Here is a 14,568-nt window from a genome sequence, read left to right on the forward strand (position 1 = left end):
TTCCTGATGTATGGTTAAGATTTTAATTAAGTACACAATTGTTTGTGAATCTTAAATCTTGCAGACATTGGAGGGCGTTTGGGAGGCATCCGTCTGATTCGACGCCTTTCTGCAAACACTCTCCAGCGTCCTAGACAAGGAGAACTATATGTGCGTTGGCAGGGAGTAGCGTACCTTCCGCAACATTCGGCAAAAATGTTGCTGCAGGTATGCTACTTCCTGCCAACGCATATGTAGGAGGGTGGAGAGTGTTTGCAGAAAGGCGTCGAATCCTCGACCATTTACAAAGAATTGGACTTTTTACCCCGGATTGGTTTCCTCTCCTGATGCGCTGTATATCCTTACCGGCCTTTTAGTTATATGTTTACTATTATGTTCGTGCCTTGTAGCGCCTACCTAGGGGCTCTGTAAATAGTTGTATTTGTGTGTGTGTGTGTGTGTGTGTGCACACACATGCGCGCACGCACGCACATACACACACACACACACACACACGCGCGCGCGCACGCACGCACACACACACGCACACACACACGCACACATGCACACACGCACACACGCACACGCACACGCACACACACACACACACACACACACACACACACACACACGTATATACTGGGTGTCTCAGTAGCTTGGACCAAGATTTAGAAAAACCTAAGCGTTCTTCAGAACGGAAATGCCTCGATGTTAGGGTTTCTCTAAAGTTTCACCACCATTTTTTTCGCTCCTCCAATTTGAATAATAAGTCGAGGTAAATAAATTAACTTTTTAAATATATCTTGACACGTTCAGGCGTCAATAGGATAGGTGGGGAGCTCCAGAAATATTGGCCAACTCAGGCACTTCCAACGAGATAGACTTAGCGTGGCCGTTTCTATTCGGGAAAAACAAAAGCCAGCGGAGTTTAAAAAATACCAGGTGACAGCGCGCTCCGTGCGCGCGGAGGCGCCGCGATTACAGCGCTTTCATTGATGCTGTGTAAAAAAACATCACTCGCTTCGTACCTTTCGTGCTGCCCAAGACAGAGCTTCGCGTTGTGCTTGGTTTCACGATAAGCGCCAGTGGATTCGGTCGGCAATTGAAAGAATCGCGGCTCCCGTTTTTGCGGCGATAACTGCGCTCTGACGTTAGCAGAATGCATGCGGACGAACTATGACAAGCTCATGAGATTGAAGCTGGGAACACGATTTCAAATAGCAAAGACGCATATAACAAGCCTGGTAAGGTCGTGTGAATTACGCTGAAAAACAGGAGCCGCGCTTTCTTTCAATTGCCGCCCGAACCAACTGGCACTTATTGTGAAACGAAGCACAACGCGAAGCTCTGTCTTGAGCAGCACGAAAGGTGCGAAGCGAGTGATGTTTTTTACAAAGCACGGAGTGCTGTAATCGCGGCGCATCCGGGCGCACGGAGCGCGCTGTGAAGTGGTATTTTTAAACTCCGCGGGCTTTCGTTTTTCCCGAATAGAAACCAAATTCAAATTCTTTATTTCTGCCTTGAAAAATACAGACAGCGGAGGCGCAGAAAAAGCTGTGAGAGACAGCTTGACTACGCCACAGCCCCCTTTCGCTTGGCAGCAGCTTAACAGCAAGGCTTTTAAGACAAAAGGCCGTTGCACAGCATGATAACAGGTATACAATAATGAGCAGTTACAAGAGAAAACGAAAGAACATTATACAATATTGACACAATATTCACATTGGGTAAACACAGGTAATCTCAGCAAGGGAAAATAAAACACAACACAAAATTCCTACATGCCAGCATAAAAAGCACGCAAAGACCTGTTTGACGAACTGCAAAGGTCAAAATTATTATATACATACGCGTTTAGCAGGGAAGGAAGAGTGAACTGCAGGCGTTCTCTACCTGAATTTAACTGTGGGGTCGGGACTATCCATGCCTCCGCATACATTGTTCTGTAGCTTGCATCTCGTGTATGTAGTTCAGCAAGTTTACGTATGTGATTTACATTTCTACGTGTTTCGAGTATAAACCGGACACTCAAGCGATAATTATATAAGTTGTGTATTTTTATCACGCCACTTTGTAGAAAAAGATCTGTGCTTGGCGACTCCCAGTGGCATTGTAAACATGACGAAGAAACTTTTTCTAATAAATGTAGATGCGCTGAATGCAGCTAACCGCAGGTGGGCCCCACACTAGAAGGCAGTAGTTTAAATATGAGTAGAAAAGTGAATTATAGAGGAGTAACTTTACTGCTCTTGGAATGACGTATCTGAGCTTACTTATGACTCCGGTTATTTCAGCCAGTTTCGTGACAATATGGTCTGTGTGGTGTTCCCAAGACATGCTGGAAGAAAAAACTGCTCCAAGGCATTTAAATTGCTCAACTATGTATATACGTCGTGAGTTAAGTTTAATCTCGATGAAGGAAGGAAGTACTTTGTTTTTAGGATGAAATGTGACAGCCTTTGTTTTCTTTTCATTTATAAGCATGTATCTGGATTCGGACCGCTTTTGTAATACACTCAAGGTGTCAGTGCATTCCTGAACAAGGAGATCAAGATCATTTCCAGTAAAAAAAAAGATGCTAGTGTCATCAGCGTAGATAATAAATTTAGCGGCGGAGTTAATGTTAGAAATATCATTTAGGTACATATTAAAAAGTAATGGTCCCAATATACTACCCTGTGGAACGCCAGAAGTAACAACTTTTAGTTCAGATTTCATGTTGTCTATGCATGCAGCCTGTTTTCTATGCGATAGATATGGTTTCAGGATCACTTGAGCCTGTCCACGAATACCACCACGCTCCAAGTTTTTCATACAATGTGGTTTACTAAATCGAATGCCTTCGAGAAGTCCACGAAGACACCAATGACAAAGGCCTTATTTTCAAACTGTGTTAGTATATATTCCTTTTGTTCGAGTAGTGCTAACTCGGCGGATTTATTTTTACAAAACCCAAATTGATTAGGTGACAAAAGGTCATGTTTATCAATAAAATCAGACAACCGTGTATACAGAACTTTTTTATTTATTTATTTATTTATTATTCCTCAAAGGTCCAGAAGGACATTACATGAGGGGTGGGCTGACAAAATTCTATTATTTTGGACACAGATGATCTTCGATGGCGGATTTGAAAAGGACTGGATTGATGATGGTCGCCACCTCGGATGGAAGGCCATTCCAGTCGTTGGCTGTTCTAAGAAAGAAAGACTGCTGATATGTTACAGTACGAGATTTCTCGGGGTAGGCAGCGTTTGGGTGGGAGTTACGGGATATCCGATGAGCGCGTGTGATACGGGGGGCATCCTGGTTAAAGGTGTGAAAAAATTTGTGATACAAGGAAAGACGGGCGATTTTGCGACGGCAGGCTAGTGTGGGAAGACTGAGCGGGGATTTTAATGCAGAAACGCTAGAGTGATAAGAGTAGTCAGACCAAATAAATCTGACAGCACGGTTCTGGACAGATTCCAGCATAGTGGTAAGGTTAGCATCGAAAGGATCATACGCTGCACATGCAAACTCAAGTTTAGGGCGTATAAAAGTTAAGTAAGCAAGAAGTTTTATGGAACGGGGAGCTAATGATAAGTTACGCCGTAAGTACCCGAGAACTTGGTTTGCTGAATTAGTAACATGATGAATGTGATGGGACCAGGTTAAATCTTTACTCAAGTGGATGCCAAGGTACTTGTAGGAGTCAACTGATATGATAGGAATAGTGTTAATAATGTAAGTATTATCCTGGTGGTTGCGACGGCGATGGAAAGAAAGAAGGGACGTTTTAGTACTATTTAGTGACATAATCCAAGTGCGGCACCAATCCTCGATACGAACAAGATCTTCCTGAAGGATGGTGATGTCAGTGTGATCAGTAATTTGGCGGTAGAGAACACAATCATCAGCAAATTATCGAACATTAGACCTGATGTTAGACGGTAAATCATTTATGTAGATTAGAAATAGAAGTGGTCCTAATACGGTGCCCTGGGGAACGCCAGACAAGACAGAAGAGAGGGATGACGAGTGTGAATTAGCGTGGACGAATTGATAGCGGTCAGTTAAGAAAGCTCGAATCCAATCCAGAACCGAGGGATATGCAGATTTAGGCGTGAGAGCTTATGTGTTAGGCGCCTATGGGGGACTTTATCAAAAGCTTTTTCGAAATCTAGGAATATTGAATCCGTGGGAATGTTACGATCGAGGCATGCATGTATATCATGAAGAAAGAGCCTTCAAAAGAGCTTTTTTCAAAAGCCTTCGAGATGATTGGGAGTATCGATACTGGTCGATAATTTCCTAAATCATTGCGGTCTCCTTTCTTATACAAAACCGTTACTTTGGCCATTTGCATTTTTTAGGGAATGTGCCCGTAGTAAAGCATAAGACAGACAGATTTATTTGACATCAGGTGTACACAATGTCGGGAACATGGGCAAAAAACCGGAAAAAGCGCGACTTGACAGGGCCCATGTTCCCTATTAATAAAGGCTACATATGTTATGAATTCTGGTAACGAACACAATTTGACAACAGCAACGATTAGGAAATGGTACAAAGATCAACTTTAAAAAACATAGTTTAGTATTCAATTCGACATAGGAGTATGAAGTAGCAATGAGGGTTATTAAGAAAGTCAATTTGGAATACAAGTGATTAAGATATGTTACAATAATAATGCTTATCAATAGTTTACTATACAATTCAACATAGCAATATGAAGTAGCAATCAAAAATGCAAAACAGAACTTGGAAAATACAAAACTATCGCAAATTATCACAGTTCAAATCAAACAGTATTAAAAAGTTTACCACACAGACATTTATCGCTGGACACAAATGATCATGTAATATTGCCGAGCGAGTTGAGTAATGATGGCAGTCTGTAACTTAGTGCCTGGGTTCCGTAGTTAGTTCGTGTTTTTGGAATGTACCATGTTTCGTTATGCCGGTTATCGTAAACGTCACTATTTCTTGTGAGGTTAGATAGCTCTTGAAATAAATTGTTACCCTGTTTTTTGCTTCCTATAAATCGCCTAAGGAGCAAGTCATTGTATATGGAATTCATGGTGGCTATGTAAACTCTGTTAAAAAGTGGTTCTGTGTGAGCGAGGCGCGGTGCGTTAGCAATTGCACGGACAGCTTTCTTTTGTAATAATAACAGCGTAGTAATGTTAGTTGCGTTGGTGGTACCCCAGGCAAGGTGGCAATAGTTAATATGCGATAAAAATAGTGAATTATGTATTAGCACCTTAATGGCCCGTTGTAAGAGAAAGCGTAATCTTGTTAATACGCCAACACCTTTTGCAAGTTTTTTTAAGAATGAGTTAAATGTATCTGCCAGAACAGTCATGCGAACTCTATCTCGTTGGAAGTGCCTGGGTTGGACAATATTTGTGGAGCTCCACAACTTTCCTATTGACGCCTGAACCTTTCAAGATATATTTAAAAAGTTAATTTATTTTTGTTGACTAATTCAAATTGGAGGAGCGAAAAAATGCTGTTTTAGCTTTAGATAAGCCACGCGATTTCATCCACACGAAACATCCACGCGATTTCAGTTCTGAAGAACGCTTAGTTTTTTTTATAAATCTTGGTCCAGGTTAGCTGGGACGCCTTGTATATCCTTTATGCACAAAACCATGTAAATAAATACCATGAAAGAAGAAAAAGCAGAAAGTAGCGTAGCCAATTATGCTAATGGGCCTCCATTGTATTTGGCGCTCCAGAATGGCAGGATATCATTGCGATCCTGATGCACGGCCAGCACGGATCTATTTTCGGGAGTGCATGCATAAGTATATTGAAGTTCAGAAACTTGCTCCTGAAGCTCCCGAGTGGCTCGAAAGAGTCGAGCCTTTGGTGACGCTTAAGGAGTTTTAATATGATGAAGCCACGCACCCCCGGGCGGATAGTGTTGTTAATGATTGCTCATTGCGCTCTGTAAGTGTATTTGTGTACTGTGGTTCTTGCCGAAGTGAGGCAATAAATAAAAAAAAAAAGTAGCGTAGCCATTAGCGCACTCAGCTGCGGAACGGGAGGATGGTGGTTCGAATCCCATCGTGCTGAAAGATTTTTTTTCTTTTCTTGACTAGAAAAAGCGTGACACCTGAGCAGACAACCTTCTGTCGACAACGATGAAGCATTAATGGCTCTCGCCTTAATACCTGCACTTCATACTGTGCTAAGCATGGCATATGCACTGAATGCCGCATGGCTCAATCATTTCGCAGGTCAATATAACGTGTCTGCTGTCGTTCCGCCCCAGATAAAATTACCTAGAATTTTTTTCGCAAGTGGGGAGCCTTCAGGGCGAAGGTGGACAAATAAAAAGAACAAACGGGCGCAGTATCCACCCTAGGGCTCCGTACGTAACGTGTGGTGCCGAGGTTGTCAATAAGTTGTCCATGTAATGTGGTGCTTCGTATATTGACCAGACTGACCGATTTATAAATGTGAGATTGAGGAATCCTTGCAGATTGTTCGGAAGGGGAGGACTCACTTAATAATTACCACAGACTGGCCACACTTGTAACATAAATGACGAAAAGAAGCAGGTAAAATGCACACCTTTGTTTTGTATGGTTACTACTCTTTTCAGACACTGGGTTCAGTTGGTTCGGGAATTAAGGACAGCCTTCTAGATACGCATGTGCAAGGGATCTTGCATGAGTGAACCGTCGTAATTTTGACTGATAACGCGTTTGATTTCTTAGCCACTTCACTGTTGTCTCGACCACGTGGCACCTTCGGTATTGCTTTTGACTCATGCCAGTTGGGGATTAGTTTTGTTGACTATTGGTGCTGTGTTCCGGTCCTGTGTTTCAGAGTGCAGCTCTTTGGCGCCCGTTCCGGCGTTTTGCGGCGTCGCCGTCTCCGTTGTCCCTCGTAACCAGCTCCGCAGCCGGGCAGCGCGCTGCTCTATTGCGTGCGCACCTGGCGCCATCTTCCGCGACCTCCCGTTAACTTATTTGTTCTCTTCGCTGCTCCTCCAATGCCACCCCTATGCAACGACAGTCAGGGCGCCGGTTCGTTGGTGGCGGATGTCAATATGTGCACCGCCCGAGCCGAAACGCATAGCCGCCGCCGTTCGCCACTGCAAACCATCTGCCTATATGAATAGTTTATTCCCTGCCAGTTCTTTCTGAGCCATGAGCGAGGGAACCGGTGGAAGTCCTTCATCTGCCGCTGCTGCTAACGAGCTGCCAGAGCAGAGGCCCAGCGCCGTCGCTGCCACAATCTAGAGGTGCGTGCCGCCGAAGCAGAGGCTTATCCTCGCCGCCGTCGAATTCTTTGCGTCAATCCATCGAAAAGCTGAAACAGCTGATGGCCTGCGCTCAAATTTCGCCTTAGGAAGTAAAGTAATCGGCGGCAATTCTTTTTTGTTCTTTTCTGTTGACAGTTGCTTTTAATACTTATTATTTGTTTTGTCATGCGCTACTACCTACCATGCATTTCAGTCAACTGACCCATGTTTCTGCTGTCATCGATGCATAGCACGTTGCTACTTTACAGCGAAACTAAGGCACTACGTCTTGTTACACTGCAACAGTTTCATGTGCATTGGGAAGGAATGAAGACTGGGTATTGCTTTTGCAGTTGCAATAAGACAAATACAATATTGCCGCCGCCGCGGTGGCTCAGTGGCTATGGTGCTCGGCTGCTGTCCCAAAAGATGCGGGTTCGATCCCAGCCGCGGCGGCTGGAATTTCTTTGGAGGAGAAATTCTAGAGGCCCGTGTACTGTGCGATGTCAGTGCACGTTAAAGAACCCCAGGTGGTCGAAATTTCCGGAGCCCTTCACTACGGCGTCTCTCAGAGCCTCAGTCGCTTTGGGCGTTAAACCCCATAAACCATAAACCACAATATTGCCGTTAAACTTTTGTACTGTTGGTTTATTCTTGATAGCTGCCGGCACACCGCTTTATCGCTTTGTTTGCAATCCAAGACGCGACCGGATTTATCTCAATTGACCGCACCCAGGCGGAGCCAATTCTATGCTGTTCCAGAATGTTCTAGCAAATTTTAACGCTTTATCTCGAAAGTTCACTATCAGCTTTAAATCGAGCACGTCCGAGAGCGGCGGCGATTTTGTTCGACGGCCGAGTACGCCTGTTCCTACGCTGCCGGCGATTCATTAAGGTCTTTGCAGGTGCAAGACAGCCCAAATAAAGAGTTTTGTTTGGAAGCCATTCTTGCTGTTTTCCTGCTCGCCGGACTGCAGTCACCGCTACATGACATCTGGTGGAGGTGCAGCCCTGATACCCTGCTATGTCTTCCACGATGGAACCTGGGGTGCAGTTCACGTCCTCCGCACTTCAGCAGCCCCGTGAGCCGTCGATGTTTATGGAGAACCACACAAAGATGTAGTAGACTGGCTGGACGTGTACGATCATGTGGCAGCGCTGATCGCCTGGGACGACAGCTTCAAGCTTCGAAGCGTTTATTTTGCATTGGACCTCCCTGCCGGAACGTGGTTTGGAAACCACGAATCTTCAGCAGCGCCCACTCCAAACTGGTCAAACGCAGCATTGCCATCACGTGCCTACACGCAGCTCTCTCGAAATCCTGCGATCATTGTGTGCAGGCCGGCTTTGACAAGCAGCTAGTGAGACTGGGTAGCGCTGGCTACCCGTGTATGATGATAACAGCGATATGTGAATCTCTGCTACAAAAAATCAAGGTCACTTCTAGCGGTGATACGCAAAGCAAGCAGGAAGACAAGAGGCCTGTGGTGGTAATTCCGTACATGCATAAGATAGCGCACAATATCAAGAAGGTGGGGGGTCGATATGGTGTAAATGTGTTGTTTTCAGCACCATGCAAGCTTGCAAAAGTTTGCTCCATGATGAACAGACGACCCCGAAGATGCGCTATCAAACATCAGATACGGTTCACCGAATGCAAGTCCGAAGTCGTGTATCGCATACCGCTCAGCTGTGGATCCGCCTACATTGGCCAGACTGGCCGGTGTTTCAACGAGAGAGTTAGCGAGCACAGAAGAACAATTAAAAACAATGACAGGGGCAACCTGCCGGATCACTGTAGGGAGTGCAGAGATTGCGGACCGATGCTGGAACAGGCAACGTTTATCGGCAGAGGCAAGGAGCGATTTGAAAGAGAGATTATAGAAGCATTCCATATACAGAAAGCTGGGTCCACGTGCATTAGCACTTCATCGATTAAACTATGCCGCCAGGAGCTGGGTTTCTTGGACGGGCACGTGTAGTTCTAGTTTCTGTTTTTTGTTCTTGTGGTTTTCTTTTCTGCCGATGGTGTTTCGAAATATGAATTCAAACCATGAATATGTGTTTTTTCTGCTTCCGGTTCGTGGTTGATATGTCTTGCCTTATAAAAGAGGGTGTTTGTGAAATAAATTCAGTTGGTAGTAGGCGCTCTTTGCGTCATCCCCTTTTTTCCTGTGTGTGTGTCTTTTGAGCCATTTTGAACTACGATCTTCAGGATGCAGCAACTGGGTACGTTCACTAGCGTCAAAGAAAGAAAAACGGAGGTCTTGCTGCAGTCACGAATTAAACAAACAAGAAAGACCGCGACTGCATATGTGGAAGAAATGAAACGTCTTTTTAGGCGCGCCAACCCTGGCACGAATGAAGAAAACGTGCTCACCTTACTCACGCTTAGAGTAAAGATATAACTATGCGCCGGCATGATCCGGGATCTTACCAAAACCATCGCCGAGTTCGCAGTTGAAGTTTCTACCATTTAAAAGACCCTTGATGCCCGGACCCGTTACTAGATCCAACCACTTCAAGGGCTGATGGCAGCACCCAAGAAGATACCCCAGCAAGAGGTGATAACCAGTTTGATCCAATACGCAAAAATTGTTCGCGAATAACTTCCCCGACTCTTGCCATTCGCAGCCCAACATACGCAGCAGACTTAGGTGGTGTCGATCACGAGCATAATCCGTAAAGAAGTACAGCATGCACTTGGTTCCCCGCTACCCAGGACGACACCAAGGGAAGCTGAAGCCATAACCTATGCCGCCGCACTACGGAGTCCTGCGTCCCGTCGAGAGCCCCAAAGCCCTCTTCTACGGGAACCAGCTCTACAAGAACGACAGCCCCTTGCTCCCGCACACTCGCCATACGAGTGACGCAATGGCTCAAGGAAATGCGGTGAGTAGAGAAATCCCGGCAACGCCCACAGTGTTTTCATTGTGGCCATGCTGGGCCCATACTTTGCCACTTCCTGTAAGACGCATCGGCGTGCGGTGTTTCGCCATCGACGCCCCACGACCACTCCCCGGCCAGCGACCACGGGAAATCGAAGAATACTTGCGCAGAGGGGTGTACGTGTCTGTCCGTCTGTCCCGCTCCACGTCGTCCTCCACCGAATATTTTGCATCTCCGGGTCGCAGCTACCCCCTACACCGCGTCTGGACGTAGAAGGACCCCTAGCACCCATAGGAAAACTAAACAAATCAACCAGTGGAGGTCAGGTTGCTTACCGAGGAAACGACGAAGCTCCTCCAGCGACCACGCCGTATGAAGACGCCGTACCCACTACGCCTATGCCACCTAAAAACATGAGCTGCACAAGACGCTATCCGACTTTACAACGACGCCGCTACCCAGAAAGCACCGACGACACGCCCTACTTATGCTTCACATACCCGATGAAGCAGCAACCAGACCCCGAGGACGAAGTGCAACGTACGAGGTGAGCCATCTGACATGGAAGTGGGTATCGAAGGCCGTACAGTTACTGCTCTAGTCGACACAGGAGACGATTACTCGGTGACGAACGGAATATTGGTCGGGTAGCTGAGGAAGGCCACGACCGCTTGGTACGGCCCACAAATCCGCACCGGAGGAGGCTACCTCTTGACACCATTGGGACGTTTCACAGCACGACTGACCGTCAAAGCACATAACATTCCTGCGGCCTTCGTAGTGTAACAGCAACATTCCCGCGAAGTGATATTGGGCATGGATTTTCTGAACGACCATCAGGCGATCATCGAACTTCGATGTAAGTCCCAGAAGAATCAACCAAGGAAGTTAATAAGCACGTATTTGACATTGTATTCGACATTGTAAATAGACATTGCAACGTTAACATCTCTGATATAATTCCATTTTCTTCCGGATATGCCACCAGGCAGAGGTATCAACTAACTATGACACCATTCCAAGCAAGAAATAATTTTTTTTATATTTTTTCCCCATGACTGTAACTGACTAGAATAACTTAAATAATACTGCAGTAACTCAACCCTCCCTTTCTTTGTTTGCCGCCAGTCTCTGCTGACAACCCCCCCCCCCCCACACACACACCAAAAAAGAAATAATTGTTCATATTTTGCTGGTTAGTGCATTGTGTTAAAATGGCGATTGTTATGGCGTTTGTTGTACCTCTCAGTGTAATTTGCCTGTTGTGTTGCCTTTGATTGCGTTGCGTTGTATTCCCACCCTGCTAAAATCCCTTGTGGATTGCAGTATCTGTAAATCAATAATAAATAAATAAACCCAGCCCTGCCCCGGAACCTACAAGACCAGATCCGCAATCTCCTTCGAAGCTACAGCGAGTGTTTGTAGTCATCGCCGAAAGTCTGAGAAACGCGGATTGTTAAACCAGCACGCTGGGCCTCTCCGCCAAAGTCCCTATCATGTGTCGCGAAAATGAAAAGCCATTCGGGAACAAGTGGAAGAAATGCTTCACGACGACACCAACCAGTCACCCAAGAGCCCTTGGGCAGCACCGGCTGTTCTATTGAGGAATAAATACGGCGCACTTCGATTCCTTGTCGATTACCGGCGTGTGAACAACATAAAAAAAGAACGTATATCGACGACACACTGGGTCGGCTCTGCAACTCTGCAACGCCAAGTAGTACCCATCTATATACCTCAAAAGCGGCTACTGGAAACTGAGATCGATGAAAGAGATCGCGAGAAGGTCGCATTCATCACTCCGGGTGGTCTCTTCGAGTTAAATTAAGGGGATGCCATTTGGTATCTGTTCCGCGCTGGCGACGTATGAGCGAGTAATACATACAGTGGTCGCAGGCCTGAAGTGGCAAATTTGTCTAGTAAATTTCGATGACGTCGTTGTCTTCGCCTCGAACTTTGAGGAGCACCTAAAAAGGCTTCGAACAGTACTAGACGCAATCAAATCGTTTGGCCTAACATTGAAAGCAGAGGAGGAGGAGGATATAGAAGAGGAAAGGCAGTTAGGTTAACCGAAAGAATAATCGGTTTGCTACCCTACACGGGGGGAAGGGGGTGAGGGGATAAAAAAAGGAAAGAGAAAGGAGAGTAACAGAAACTTGAAGTCACTATAAAACGTCACTGTTCGTTAAAGTCACAGCATATCGTGCAGGCCAGAAGTTCTCAAGAAGCGGAGCAGTGCCTTGTAGGCCTTCTCCGCCGACAACCGCCGCGGCCAGTGGCCGAGAATCTTCATTTCCGTGAAAGGGCGCGGATCTAGGCGCTCCAGCGCACGGCTGAGAGTCTGCCTTTCGGTGGTGTAGGCAGGGCAGTCACAAAGAATGTGGGTTATGGTCTCGTCATGCCCGCAGATGGAACATGCATGACTATCAGCCATGCCGATTAAGAATGAGTAGTGGTTAGTGAAAGCTACACCAAGCCAGAGGCGACGCAGCAAAGTTTCTTCTCGTCGTGGTAGGCCTGATGGTAGCCGGAGCTTCAGATCTAGGTCCAAGGATTGTAAACGGGAATTGAAAAATTGGCCGGAATTCTACGCGGCAAGCGTGATGTCCCGCGCAAGTGCGCGAAGCCTGCTCGCTGCATCCGATCTCGAAATGGGCATCGACACAAAATCGCCGTCGTCATGAGCAGTTCGCGCGACCTCATCCGCGCGGTGATTACCTGCTATGCCGCTGTGCCCGGTAGCCATTGGTAGATAATGTCATGTCCTTTGTTGATGGGAGAGTGATGTAGCTGTCGAATTTCTGCGACCAGTTGTTCATGGGCTCCACGGCGAAGAGCAGCTTGTAAGCCTTGGAGGGCAGCTTTCGAATCGGTGAAAATAGACCACCACTGAGGGCGCTGCTGACTGATGTATTCAATGGCGACACGAAGAGCGGTGAGTTCTGCACCCATCGAAGAAGTGCGGTGACCTGTCCTAACTCTAATTTCTGTAGTGCTTGCGGGTATGACGACGGAGCCAGAAGAAGAGATAGAGTTCACTGAGCCGTCGGTGTAAACGTGCACCCGGTTTGCATGGTGCTCATGTAAATATTCAAGGGTGACTTGTTGTAGTTCTGTCGGCGATAAGTCTATCTTCTTCCTGATGCCAGCTATCGAAAGAAGCACACGGGGATTGTGCAGGCTCCAAAGTGGCGAGGACAGTCTAGAGGCGGGTGTAAACTGGGACGGCAGAACGGCGGGATGTGCGTCAATGATGTCTGTAAACGATGTGCGCGGCCTGGTAATAGGAAGACGGGCAAGATGGTGAGAGGAAACCCGGGAAATGTGCCGGAAATGTGCCCTCAGTGCGTCAACGGTTAAGTAGGTAGGGATTGGATGCTCCTGGGCGATAAGTACAGATGCGGCCTTAGAGGCACATTTCGGCAATCCTAGGCAAGTCCGGAGAGCTTGAGCATGAGCGCTTTGCAGACTTCGTATGTTTGTTTTTCTAATATTTCCAAGTACAGGGAAACTGTAGCGAAGAAATCCCATGAATAAGGCGTTGTAGAGCTGCATCATCGACTGCACCGACGCTCCCCACGACTTTCCCCCAAGAAAGGCGAGAACGTGAGAAATCGCTGTCAGTCTCTTTTTCATGTATGAGATATGAGGGGTCCATGATAGATTTCGGTCGATGATTACTCCCAGAAACTGATGGCTCTTTACGTAGGGTATTGCTGTGCCGTTTATGCATATGGTTTAAGCAGAGGAGTGCCACTTTGCCTATGAAGAGATGCTGTGTCTAGGCCACATCGTTAGCAAAAAGGGAGTGCGCCCAGACCCGCAGTAAACAGCTGCTATCGCAATGTTTCTACCTCCGGCCGATAAGAAAGCTGCACGCAGATTCCTAGGACTGTGCGCGTACTACCGACGATTTGTCAAGCACTTTTCGGCCATCGTCGAGCCTGTGACCCAACTGACGAAGGCAGATTTGCCAGTTAAATTAGAAGCGCCGCAAGCGGAAGGCTTCAAAGAACTGCCGCCTTGTTTACAGACCCCACCCATCCTCGCGCACTTTGATAAAAACGCCGAGACTAAAGTTCATACACGGGCAAGTAGCGTAGGCTAAGTGACGACCCAGTTCAGAAAACCGGCAGACTGGAGAAAGTAATCGCATACGCTAGTAGTTCTCTGTCCAACGCCGGAGCTTCTAATCGACAACTGAGAGGGAGTGCATTGCCATCATCTGGGCTAGGTTCAAACTTTGCCCCTACCAATAAGGACGACCGTCAAGGTGGTCCGCGATCACCAAGCACTGTACTGGCTTGCCAGTTTGAAGGATCCCTCCGGCTGCCTCGCTCGATGGAGCCTGCGCCTCCTGGAGTTTGATGTCACCGCTGTTTGCAAGTCTAGACGCAAGCATTCTGACGCCGACTGCCTGTAACGAGCCCCTGCAGATGCAGCCCCTCCTGAAGACGGTG

At 46.8% G+C, this 14,568-nt stretch overlaps 1 protein-coding gene across 1 annotated transcript in view; it reads right to left on the reverse strand.

Annotated features, from left to right (window-relative positions):
• The window catches only part of LOC149325863 (uncharacterized), a 267,673-nt gene that overhangs the window by 203,174 nt on the left and 49,931 nt on the right, over positions 1 to 14,568 (reverse strand). The window lies entirely within an intron of this gene.

Source organism: Amblyomma mixtum, chromosome 10, assembly GCF_055824585.1.
Source record: "Amblyomma mixtum isolate Tamu chromosome 10, ASM5582458v1, whole genome shotgun sequence".
Taxonomy (NCBI): Eukaryota; Metazoa; Arthropoda; class Arachnida; order Ixodida; family Ixodidae; genus Amblyomma; species Amblyomma mixtum.